Source organism: Capsicum annuum, chromosome 1 (assembly GCF_002878395.1).
Source record: "Capsicum annuum cultivar UCD-10X-F1 chromosome 1, UCD10Xv1.1, whole genome shotgun sequence".
Classification (NCBI taxonomy): Eukaryota; Viridiplantae; Streptophyta; class Magnoliopsida; order Solanales; family Solanaceae; genus Capsicum; species Capsicum annuum.
The window spans coordinates 158,713,258-158,724,108 of NC_061111.1; the positions used below are offsets into that span (position 1 = coordinate 158,713,258).

Here is a 10,851-nt window from a genome sequence, read left to right on the forward strand (position 1 = left end):
AATAAAAATGGTACAAAGAGTTGTTTGATTTGTTAAAACAGACGAGACATATGTCTCAACAGGTACTTAATCTGGTGCAACAAGTTAGTCAACTGTTGCAATAGATGTATATATCTGTTTGATAATTTTCGGTAGATGTGTCATCCATTGAAACAGAAATATGTTTGTTTGTTAGTTGGAAAACATATATATATTCACCTTATTCAGCTCGTGTTGCTCTCCTTTAGAAATTGTACATTGCTCAGTGCAACACACGGACAGAAGAGTTGCAATTTTCCTCTTTTGGATGCTTGATAATGCCTTGGAAATCACATTCCTTCTCCTTTTAGCCTTAATCTCTAATAGAGTGGGTGGAAATAAAATCCTCTTTGATGGAATAACACCCCTCTTAGATGTCAATTCCTTTACAGAAGCAGTTAATGCATTAATAGTATTAATTAATACATCATGTTTCGCCCTGCAGTCTTGACATTTTCATGCAAAATATTCGCTAAGAGAGGTAAAATCTATATAACCAGTATGATCACACTTATAATGGTTTGTTTTAAATACTGTAAGAGGAGCATCATTATGACCAACAGTAGCACCACTACCACCAACAACAACTCCATCACCAGTAAGACCATCAACAACAACAAGCCTACCCTTCAAAAAAAATTTCTTGTAATGGATGTTTCTCCAAACAATTCCATTTTTATTTTGTCGATGACCTTAGGGTCCGATAAAGTTTGCACAGACCGTAAAGTAAGAAAAAATGGCATCTTCAACTCTTGATTGGTCAAAACTAGCGACGGATGCACAATCTAACATAAATCATTAGATATATTAGAATGATGATTAGATCATTCAAAAAAATCTTTAATTAAATAAAAACTTAATTATAATTATACTTATAGCATCCTTCGGGGGTGAAGAAATCAAGAAATTTTGCATTTTTATCAATTTTGACCGACAACCATCTCAAGATTCTTGGACAGGAAACTTCTTCCTGGTAGTTCACTTGTTGTTTCAAATTAGGAATGGCTTCAAACGCCCAAGCATATAAAATAACGCCAATAAATCAAAGCCACTGTTGAGTAAAAAAAATGAATGATATCATAATAAAAGAAAGAAACAAAATATTTATCATGAAAGCCCATAGAAAGAATATAAGTTGACTGTCTTTGGCGCTAACAGAGTCAATAAATATTGGACAGCTATTTTGAAACTTCCATAACCCCAAGGATAGCTATTAAACGCCTCAAGATCCTCGAAGAGCTTTATTAAACCAGCACTTATGTTGTTATTAACGTCTCTCGCCGAAAGAATATTATGTACAAACCAAACCAAGCACAATGACTGCTTGTGCTTCTTTGAAAGTTCTTTACTTTTCAATGCTTCTATTAAATTTTTATTTTTGAAGCTTGGACCAACAATGGACACCAGGTCATCATGATCACATGACTTGTCTTTGCCTTTTTTGGGTGTGCAGGGTGCTTTTTTGGGTTAGAATAGGTATAACTTGAGAAGGAGGATAATATTTTAGTCCAATAACTATGGCAAACTCCTTCCAACAAAAACAAACAGGCATGCCACAGTAATTTATTCACACCTCATTCATCTTTTCTTTGTTTTCATACATAAACCTACGCTTGAGAAGTTCATATACTATTTTCATTTAGAAACGAACATTGTTGTCCTCCGAAAAATTAAGATATTTCTCAAAGTAGTTTTCCCTGAAATAAACATCTAATTTTTATTCTCAAAGTATTTTTCTGAAGGTGTCAAAAGATTTTTCCATGACTAACTTAACCATGAAATCACCCGTTAAATCTGTGGAATTATCGCACTACATTCTCACAGGATAATGATCAATGCTGAAGGTTTTGACCAACTCTTCGACGGAAGGGCTATTAGCATTTGAATCATCTCTTTTGAAACATTCCTCCTCCCCGTATTTATCATATTCTACTCCTGATTGAGATAACGCTTGTAAAGCAAGCTCATAGAGTATCGGATGTAGCCTAGCTGCTTCACTTGTTCCTTTACTTGGACTTGATTCGGCTTATGTTCTTTTGGGAGCCATATTATCTAAAATTAATAGGAATATAAAAATATATTATAGTTGATTAATGCATCATTAAAAAAGGATAACAGTAAATCTAACAAGTAAAATGGTAAATAATAGTTCTAACAGATCACTTATATGTTGCACTAGGTAGTATATCTGTTGCAGCATATAACAAACTTATTGCAATAGATGAGCAATCTGTTGCAACAATACAAAATGTATTACTCATCTTTTAAGATAAATGAATAGTCTATGCAACAGATCACACATTATTGCAATATGAGTGATCTGTTGGAATAGTTAAATAACCTGTTGTAACGGATGAGTAATATGTTGCAACAATACAAAACATATTACTCATCTATTGAGAAAAATGAATGGTATGTGCAGCAGATCACACATTTATTGCAATATATGAGTGATTTGTTAGAATGGTTAAATAACCTGTATCAATGGTTGAGTAATCTATTGCGATAATACAAAATATATCACTCATCTATTGAGAAAGATGAATGGTTTGTACAACAGATCACACATCTATTGCAACATATGATTGATTTGTCGGAACAGTTAACTAACCTGCAGTAACGGCTGAGTAATCTGTTGTGACAATATAAAACATAGCACTCATCTGCTAAGAAAGATGAATGTTCTGTGCAATAGGTCACACATCTATTGAACCACATGAGTAATCTGTTGGAACATTTATCAATGATCAATATTGTTTAAATTTCTTCCAATATTGGGTCATCAATCGCGGTAGATGAATGATCAGTTGGAAAAATTATGTCTTGGACATGTCCTGTTGGAAGAGTTGATAGGATTTTATCCAACAAGAGCTTCATTTGTTGCACCAAATCATTAATCTGATGGTTCTTTCGTTGCATCAGATGGTTAATCAGTTACATCAGATTTTTTATTTGATACTTAATCTATTGTAACATATGGTTAATCTGTTGCATCAGATAGTTAAACGGTTGCATCATATGCTAAATCTATTACATCAGATGATTAATCTATTGCATCAAAATTGTAATCTGATAGTTCCTCTAGTGTATCAGATGGTTGATCTGTTGCATTATCTGACAAATTTGTTGCATCAGATGGTTAATATGTTGCACCAGATGGATAATCTGTTGGATAAAATAAAAAATAGTAGCACGATTTTATTCAATAGAAAAACAGCAATATCACCATTTTTACCAAGAACAAGAGCAGAACAAATCAACCCAAATAGTTGTTTTATTCTTATAAACACAAACAACAAAAATCAAACTTCAAAAAAATGCAACAAATAATAAAAAATCATAATTCACTTCGAAAATAGAAGAGAAGAGAAGAAATACTAGAAATAGGGTTTTGTTCAAACCACATTTCAAATTAAAGCAATAACTATTAAAATTGTTAACTAATACTATAAGAAAAGTTAGCTCAAGTTCCTTGTTTTCTTCAAAACTAAAAAGTCCATAAATTTTTACCTTTTAAAGAAGAAAAAGAACGATGATGAATTTGAAGCTATTGTGATCGAAGAGCAAGACTATCACATTGATTGAAGGTTGAAGAATTCAAAGCTATTGTGGCCGGAGTGCAAGGTTGTCACATCGATTGAAGATTGAAGCCGAAAAGAAACTCGAAGCCCAACTATTTGTCGTCGGATATTGAAGTCAGCGAGGATTGAAAGGAGAAATTTGCAGAACTATTGGTTAGGAAAGAGTTGAGAAAAGCTGTCGAGAGAGACTGATTGATTTGGATTGAAGAGGGGTGTGGGTTGGGTTGATTTGTATTTTTGAAAAGATTAGAAAGTTTTAAAAATAGTAATCAAGTCCACAATTAACTTAATCAAGTTTCCTAATGATGTTTGACCCTTTAAGTTGGTCAATGTCATCAATCCTTCATTCAAGACTTAAAAGACACCTTTCCTTTAATTTTCTCAAGTTACTAAACAACTAATAATTTGATTCATAATCAAATATTTATGGATAAAGTGGAAATTAAGTGATAAAGTTTTCTAAAAATTACATATATACACAAACTAACTTTACCTTATTACAACACATCACGTATTAACAAACTAATTACATAAATCCCAAACTTATTACTCAAATCCCCTATTTTTTTTACTTTCTCTCTCATTCCTCTTATACATCCACAAAAAAAATCTTTATCATTACTTTATCTCTCTTTCCCATATTTACTCCCTTTTTTTCTCCTACTAAATAATTCTTTACTTTCTCTCTCTTTTTCATTTACTTTCTCTCTTTTTTCAATATTTTCTCCATTTTTTTCTTCCATTAAACAACCGATTGTTCCTCTATTATTGAATATCTTTTTTTCATGCTCAAATTCAAGCAATCGTATACTTAAAGGTTACCAATTTGTAAGTTATCAAACATTTATTGGACTTATATACTGATTTTTTAAATAATTTTTAGTTTTTTTTTAAATTTACCAAATCACAATCTAGGTCGATTTTTTGTTGCATCTTTGTTTTTTATGAAATTACTTGCTTTTGCAAATCCATTTCAGTGTGATAGTTCGATAATATCATTTTTTTTTTCTATTTATTAAAAGTTAGATCTTTGTATTTGTTCTTTTAAAGTTGTTAGTTCTTATTCGGATTCTTGTTTGGTTGCATGTTGATTTTTATGAAATTACCTTATTTTCCAATCTCATTCTAGTTTGTTAGTTGATTTTTTTCATTTTTCTTCATATAATACAAGTCAGATCTTTGAATTTCTTGTTTATAGTTGCGATTGTTTAATCAATATAGTATAAATTTGGTAATAGATTCTCGTCCTAACTTTAGTTTAGGACTTGGTCAGTTAGATGCTCAAGAACAAAATTTGTTCATTGGTTTTGTTCCTGACATATTTGATATTATACGTTTATACTATTTGATCATACATTACTTTATTTTTCAGACTAATGTATAGCATTAGTCTTCTGGTTTATATTCCATTATATTATACAATAAAAAGATGTACATAAAAGAGGCAGTTATTGTAATAAGTGGAATTATACGTTGTGAATGTTTGAATATTATATAAGGTGACATTATACATTCTAACTTTGGCCAAAGTTATGCACTTTTTAATATTGTATAAGGTGACATTATACATTCTTTATTTAGCCAAAGTTTTGCACTTAATGGTGTGATATTATACATTATGGAATATTACATTATAATGTATAAGTTATAATATATTAGTCATTATATGTTACTTATTTTGAAAGGTGACATTATACATTCTAACAAGCATATAGGTCATACATATTTAAGGTGAAACTGTGTATTATGACATTATACATTACTGCAGTTTATTTTTTAAATGCATAAGTTACCCTCATACATGTCTAGGTATTATTTAATTAGGGTCTGATTTATTTTTTAAAATGTATAAGTTATCATCATATATGTGTAACTGTTGTGTAATTAGGGTCTGATTTTATTTTTCCAGGGCATGAAATACCAACTGAGCCGTTTAAGTCAATTTAATCTTTTTTACTTGTATAACGATGTTATAATTATTGAACGAACTGTGACTTCATAGTTTTTTTTTTTAAATCAGGGACTGTGGCTTCTTTGTGTCTGCCTATGCAGAAATATTAAGTGAAGGGTAGCAAGTCCATTCATGTGGGTTTGATGCACACTATGCTTCATTACTATAGCATTATGGAGTGACAAAGGTAAAAGAAGGGTACATGAGTGATAATGAGGATCCTCATCGGCCGAGGAATAGTTATCTCAAAGCAATTGATGAAAGTGCACTTGTTACTCTAGCGTAGCATTTTTTTTATAATAGTCGGCATTGAAACAACTAACTCTTGATTTTGTAGTTGATGTTAAACGGTTACAATGTTACTTTTTTTATGTTAATTTATATTTTATGGATGTCCTTATTCTTATTATACATATATAACTTCTGAAGAAATGTTTTGCAATTACTTACACTATATTGTAATGTTACTAATATAGTTTGGTAGTTATTGAGTTTGCCTTACATTTTATTATATATTACGTATTAAACTAAATTACAAAATAATTTGTTATTGTATATCAACATATTGAATTTTTAACAGTAGGTAAATTATGTTATAAGTTAATAATACATTGAACAAATGTCTCATACGTTAAGACATATGTATTACATAACATCATCCATGTTGTTAAACGTTCATGACTTAATAGAAAATAAAGAAAATATTTAACGTCATACATATTTATAAACTATAACACTATATCATACATTATTAACATAATTTTAATGTATTTTTTACATTAAATACTTTGTGAACGTATCATGCATTTACACGAAAGTATAATCTATAACCATACACATAAAACAAAATTGAAAAGGCAACTTAAATTATCACGAATTATGTTACATAAGTCTGTCATTTCTTATGTTGTTTAAATAAAAAATAATACATGTAGTCAATTAAAAGTCATTATTGTCAGTAAAACATCATGCATGCTAATAAAGTATAATAGTATATCATACATTATATATATATGAAAGTTTAATGTATAATTGTGTAATACACATTATGTTTCAACAACTATTTACTATAATAATTGTCAAATTACCTAGTATATACACACCCATAACATATGTATAAGGAGTATGAATAAGGATAAGACCCCTTCAACACCCACTTCTCATATAAGCATCAATTTTCGATTCATTCATAGAAGACGCCTTCAACACCCACTTGCAGTCTTTGTTATGATAAATCAGTACATAGTTGCATAAATTTTTTTACACTGAGTCAGTGGATTAAACAAAATGTTAAAAATAATAAAACAAGAACAAAATGTAATTTCTGTCATTACGGCAGTTTTCATTATACACATAGACGAATGTATAATCAAATATTATACATTCGACTGTTTACTTGAATGACACAGTTTCATTATACAATGATTTGAATGTATAACAACATATTATACATTCGTAAGTTTACTGGAATGACACAGTTTCATTATACGTCGGCTTTAATGTATGCTAACATATTATACAAAAGGGAGCGAATGTAATATTGAAAATTCTCATAACCAACTCAAAAATATTTCACTATTTTGATATCCTTATTTTTGTAATCTTTAATAAGAAGCAAAGAAAACTCTCATAGAACAGTGTTAAAGACACAGCTAAACCAAAAAAAAAGTGAAAAAATTAAAATAAAAAATTATCAGCTAAAGAACATCACAGTGATCAAGCAATCAATAATTTTGCAATTCACATTCATATTATTCACAAAAAAAAAAAAAAATCAAGAAATTACAATTATTAAGCCCTCAAAAAGGACTCGATCTGAATGAACCGATTCTGATGATACCCATTTCAGTTGTAATATTTACAATAAATTGCCCATGATATATCAAAAAGATTTACAACTAAGCTTCCATCAGTGGGAGATAGATAAAATAGAGTGCAAAAAATAAACTGAGAAAAAAAAAAAGGGAAAGCAAGAAAAGTATCTGAAATTGTGGGAGAAAATAGTGAGAGGGAAAGATAAAAATAAATTGGATGATTCTATTCTTTGGAAGACATAAAGCCTAGATTTCATATTTCAGAGGTCAAAAAAGTTAGCTAGCTAATTATTACCATTAATTAAGAAAAAGTAAAGCAATTAATGATTTCAATTACCTTAAATTTAGGAATGGATGTTTCATCATACATTCGACCAATGTATAATAGTTGGGTGAATGTATGAATATATTTGCCAAAATTCGGGAGAGAAAAAATAAGAGGGAATTTTGTGTAATTAGTTTCATTAGCTAGGAAATTTATGTTGTTTACCGTAAAGTTTTAGATTCGAATTTCATTATAGACCAAAAACCACAAGTGTTAGGAACTAGTCCCAATCCAATATAAATACGGATGTCACAAAAGCAATTTTTGGGCCAAGAAGAAGTATTAGGACCAAAGTTCGTCACATAAGTTGATTTGACATTCCAGCTCAACTAGTAATTGGTTTAAACGGATCAAGTTTAGAAAGAGCATTATACAGATTGTTGAAAGAAAAATGTCTAGTCCCCTCATATCCTTTCTCAAGGTAGCTTCTATCTCCCTTCTGATTACTTCTTTAGTAGTACTCTTCGTTTTACTAGTTATTGTTGTTCTGCAATTTCTTTGTTAGTTCCATTTCAACCGTTGTACTTTTGAGTTTAGTGCTTATAATATACGAATGTTTCTATTGTGAAATTAAAGCTGCTACAACAAGATATAGAGTTATTGATACATCATACATGTACTAATTAAAGAAATAGTAAATACAACATAATCAAAATATGCATACGACAATTATCATAGTTACTGAATTCATCTAAATTCATAAGTTACACGTAGATTCACCTATGTTCATAGCTTTCCTTGACAGATTGGCACCTAAACAGGATATTCTAGTACTACAAGTAGGCAAAGCCAATAAGATTATCCCAACAGCTAGAAATTCTCCCCAATTTTCTTGCTTTCCCATTGAGTCATCTGTAATGGTCTCAATCTTCAATTCAAAGATCTCTGTCGGTGCTAAGATTTTGCACTTCTAAAATTAAATGGTGGGATGCAATTCAATTCTTCTATTCCTCAAGAAGGTGCTAAGTTTGCCGAATCTCGCTATAACAGTCATTTGTTAAAAATATCAATTTACTATAACAGTTTAATTTTCTCCAAAATCTATTTTTTATGTTGTATTTTATTTATCTATAACAACATTCTAACTGTAACAACAGTGACATTCATTATAACGATGTACTCTTTGTAAAATTCATCCTCAATAACAGTCATACAATATTTATCATGTAATACTAATTATAAAAAAAAATATTATAGATAAAAATGATATGATTAACGTTATGCACATAGTAAATTTCAAGTACCAACATCGAAAAGGAAAATTTTCAAGTATCAAATGATGCCCATCAATTGTGATCTAATTTCATGAGAAAAAGCTTTTTGGTTAAATTGGTTAAAAAAAATATATTCCTTTCTTCTTGATACACAAAATCATTAAACTAATTATCATTTTGCAAGTTTTATTTATAACAATTAATTGGGATCTAAACGTCAAATGTCAAAACTATGGCAGTTGTATATGAAAATTCAGCCAAACATTGTCACTATAACGAAGTTTGGGTGTTAAAAGTTTGCACTTCAACTGCATGATTCCTTGAGACTTTTACTCAGAGCATATGCGTTAACATATACTATACTTCAATGAAACAATTACTACATTTTTTTTTCTACTAGCTATATATAAGAGTTTCATATGGTATTAGAAATACACAACGCCACATCAATATATTGGCCAAGAGGGACGCAATTCAAACTGTGTGTGGATGCATTACTGGGCTAATCCTAATCTTCTTTGGCAAATAGCCATATCTTCACTTCACTATTATTTGGTGTAAGTTTGGTCATTTATTGCCAAAGAAGATTTGCCCCGCAACTAACCCATACAATATAATATTATAATAATTGCTAATTTAGAAGTGAAGCCTTGGCGTAACTGGTAAAGTTGCTATCATGTGATCAGAAGGTCACAGGTTCAAGCCTTCGAAATAGCTTTTAACATAAATGCAAGGTAAGGTTGTGGACGATAGACTCTTGTGATTGGGCCTTTCCCTGGACCTTGTGCATCGCTGGAGCTTTAGTGCACCGGCTACCCTTTTTATTTACTATCAATTCAACATTTGCAATAAAGGTAAATATAGTAAGGGGTGACTAAGTTGGTATAGTATAGGTGGTATTTCATAAGTGAGGCCAGTTCTGAGTGGTTTGCGAGCTATTGCACAGGAGTAAATTTACTCAATAAGCACGCGAAGCCTGAAGGGTAGCGGCCTAATATACTTTTGACTTATGAGAGTTGAATTGCATTGGTACAATCGTTTGGTTGGACTTGTTTGACATGATATCAACTATCAGGGCAGACAGAGGTTCTAAGTAAGTTATGTCAATAACCGATACTATTAATTAAGTTGTAATCAACATGAAAATCATTACATGTTTGTGGCTTTTGTCGAAGATCTTCTTTTCACAATATTAGAAAAATAACACGAATTTCTTCTTGTTTTATATATATAATTTAATAATTAAATATAATAATAGAAACTTATATTTTTCGTTCTTGCAAAAAACTTTTGAAAAAAGGTGATGCATGCACAATTTTTCACGTAAATGTTATACGTGAATTTTATGAAATTTTTCATTTTTTAATTTGAGATGTTTAAGATATGGGATATTGGCATATGCTTCTAGAACAATTCCTAAGTTTTTTTCCGTTCCCTTTTATATAACTTTCTTAGTTCTCTTTTAACCTCTCACAATCGTGAATAATGTGTGTTTTTTTTGTTCTTTTCGTCATTAGATTCTTCTCTCCTTATTGTATACTAGTCAAACTACATGTGCGTTGCACGTAACTTTTGATTATTTAAAATTAGACAAATTTATCTATTGTGAAAATTTTTAGTGAAGTGCAAAAAATTTAAATTAGTAACAAATTATTTAGTCCTAACATTAAACTTACCAACATTAGTTTTGTAAAAAACAATCTATCGTATTTTCATCTTATTTTCTGTTAGGACTTTTCTCTTACCATATATGTTATTAATTTCTTTTTTTCACTTACATAAGGAAAACGTAAACCTATTAACATTAATCTCTATGTTATTCTCTTCTATCATATAAGTAGTTTAGGATTCTTAATTTCTTTTCATATATTAATTTTATCAGGGTTCTTTCCATATTTTAGGGGTCCTTAATTTAATAATATAAATAATTGAAGAAAAAAGGTAAAAA

At 29.9% G+C, this 10,851-nt stretch overlaps 1 long non-coding RNA gene across 1 annotated transcript in view; it reads left to right on the forward strand.

The window, feature by feature from the left end:
- The first annotated feature begins 7,955 nt into the window (after window positions 1-7,955).
- LOC124888110 overlaps window positions 7,956-10,851 on the forward strand; it is a 7,417-nt gene continuing 4,521 nt past the window's right edge. The window contains exon 1 of the long non-coding RNA XR_007046085.1: window positions 7,956-8,110. This is a non-coding gene — a long non-coding RNA (uncharacterized LOC124888110). The remainder of the gene's footprint in view (window positions 8,111-10,851) is intronic.